Here is a 3,057-nt window from a genome sequence, read left to right on the forward strand (position 1 = left end):
TTTAATAAAAATATGGAATAGTAATGTCATTGAAGATTAAGGAGATCTGTTTTAACTCTTCACACATAATTATGATGAGTGACTGAGAAAGACTAGTGTTTCTATAAAATGACAGGTTTCAACTAGGTTCAAATTGTGAAAGTAAGGTTTAATGAAATATTTAAAAGTGTGGGGGCTTCCCTGGTGGTGCAGTGGTTGAGAGTCTACCTGCCAATGAAGGGGACACGGGTTCGTGCCCCAGTCCGGGAGGATCCTACATGCCGCGGAGCAGCTGGGCCCGTGAGCCATGGCCGCTGAGCCTGTGTGTCCAGAGCCTGTGCTCTGCAATGGAAGAGGCCACAGCAGTGAGAGGCCCGCATACCGCCAAAAAAAAAAAAAAAATGTGTGGGGGCATGTGCTTTCCACCTGGGCCCGACAGAATGGCTCCTGCAAAGAATGGTGGCAAGAAGGGTCTTTCTACCATCAGTGAGGTGGCGACCAGAGAATATTGCATCAATATCCCGAAGCACATCCATGGAGTGGGTTTCTAGAAGTGTGTCCCTTGTACACTCAAAGAGATTTGGGAATTTGCCATGAAGGAGATGGGAATGTCAGTTGCGCACATTGACACCAGGGTCAACATAACTGTCTGGGCCAAGGGAATAAGGAATATCTCCTAGGTGTCTCTGTGTAGCTGTTCAGAAATGAAGTTGAAGATTCAGCAAACAATTTCTATACATTCCTTACCTATGTACCTGTCACCATTTGAAAAACACTACAGACAGTCAATGTGGATGAGAACTCATCACTGATTGTGAGTAAAGTCATAAAACCATACACAAAAATGTGTAGGGGACACTGTTAATCATATACATGAGGTCTTAAAGAGCATAATAGGAAATCTGGGAAGGAAAGAAAGACCTCAAAAACTGGATTTTGAATGAATTTGTATCAACACAATATAGAAATAACTTGAAGTAAAAGCAAATTATCAAAGGAATTTACATATTGAATGGTTTAAAAGGAAAATAGGGAAATATAGTGTATATTTTGCTCTCACAAGCTTGTGAATTATTTCTAGCTAAATCACTTTAACATTTAGTTCTGAGATATGTAATATGCAGACTTTCAATTAATATTGTTTATGATCCTGAAATTTTCTTATTAGGATTTCTTCTTTGGTCATATATGCAGCATAACTCAAGAAGATTTTATGCATATTTTGTGAATCTATTATATTTAATGAAAACCCATTTGTTATTTTTATCTGAAAAGATGACAATACCTTCTTTTTTAAATCATTTTTTATTTGAAAATTTTGAATGTACACAAAGAGCGAAAAAGAAAAGTATAATGATCCCTCATTACCATCATCCACCAGCAAAAATTATCAATATGTTGCCAAACTTGATTCATCTATACCTCCCACTTTCCATTCTGTGCTTGTTATTTTTATTTAACAGCTTTACTGAGGTATACAATTCATAGAATTCACCCATTGTAACAGTACAAGTTGATGATTTTTAGTAAATTTATATAGATGTTCAAAAATTACCACAATCTTGTTTTAAAACATTTTCATCACCCCAACAAATCCCCATAGACCCCCTCCTCACCACCTCCATTGCCTGTTTATGGTCAATTCCTGCTCCAAATCTGAGTTCCAGGTAACCTTTGATCTGCTTTATATCTCTGTAGTGTTGCCTCTTCTGGATGTTTCATATACAGAGAATTATACAATATGTAATCTTTTGTTTCTGGATTCTTCCACTTATCATAATATTTTTTAGGTTCATCCGTGTTGTAGCATATATAAGTACTTCAATTATTTTTTATTACTGAAGAGTATTCCAGTATATAGATAGACCATATTTTGTTTATGTACTCACAAATTGATGCATATTTGAATGTAGGTCGGGGCTTTTGTGTTATAAAAATGCTATGAACATTCATTTAAAAGTCCTTTTGTGTACATAGATTCATTTTTCTTGGGTAGATACATAGGTGTGGAATTGCTGGGATATATGGTAGTTTTGTAAGAAACTGAAAACTTGTGTTCTAAAGCAGTTACACCAGTTTACATCTCTACCACCAATGTGTGAGAGTTCCAGTTTCTTCACATTCTCCTCAACACTTGCTTTTGTTTCCATTTTATTATAGTCATTTGACTGCATAGGAAGTGGTATCCATTGTGGTTTTAATTTTCATGTCCCTAATGACTAATGATGTGGAGCAAATTGAGTTATTTTTAGTGAGGTGGATGGACATAGAATCTGTCACACAGAGTGAAGTAAGTCAGAAAGAGAAAAACAAATACTGTATGCTAACACAAATATATGAAATCTAAAAAAAAAAAAAGTCATGAAGAACATAGGAGCAAGATAGGAATAAAGATGCAGACCTACATATGTATATGTATAACTGATTCACTTTGTTATAAAGCAGAAACTAACACACTAACATTGTAAAGCAATTATACCTCAATAAAGATGTTAAAAAAAAAGATGCAGACCTACTAGAGAATGGACTTGAGGATATCAGGAGGGGGAAGGGTCAGCTGGGACAAAGTGAGAGAGTGGCATGGACATATATACACTACCAAATGTAAAATAGATAGCTAGTGGGAAGCAGCTGCATAGCACAGGCAGATCAGCACTCACTGCTTTGTGACCACCAAGAGGGGTGGCATAGGGAGGGTGGGAGAGAGGCTCAAGGGGGAGGGATTATGGGAATATATGTATACATATAGCCGATGCAATTTGTTATACAGCAGAAACTAAAACTACATTGTAAAGCAAATATATTCCAATAAACATGATAAAAATATATCATTAATCAAATGTAAGGACAACCACAGATTAGATTCAGAAAAATTTGCAAGTCATATGTCTCACAAGGGATTTATGTATAGAACATTAAAAAAACAAAACTCTTGTGTCTCAGAAATAAGAAAAACAACCCAATTAATACATGAGCACAATACTTGAATAGACTTTTCACTAGAGAAAATATATGAAGGGCTAATAAGTACATTAAAAGATGTTCCACAGCAATACCTTCTTATAACATCTGTTGAAG

At 35.8% G+C, this 3,057-nt stretch overlaps 1 pseudogene; it reads left to right on the forward strand.

The window, feature by feature from the left end:
• Positions 1–419: 419 nt before the first annotated feature.
• Positions 420–844, forward strand: LOC113625533 (60S ribosomal protein L31 pseudogene; annotated as a pseudogene).
• Positions 845–3,057: the final 2,213 nt, after the last annotated feature.

The sequence above is a fragment of the Aethalodelphis obliquidens genome, unplaced genomic scaffold, assembly GCF_003676395.1.
Source record: "Aethalodelphis obliquidens isolate GAN/ISIS:26980383/991018 unplaced genomic scaffold, ASM367639v1 scaffold16, whole genome shotgun sequence".
Classification (NCBI taxonomy): domain Eukaryota; kingdom Metazoa; phylum Chordata; class Mammalia; order Artiodactyla; family Delphinidae; genus Aethalodelphis; species Aethalodelphis obliquidens.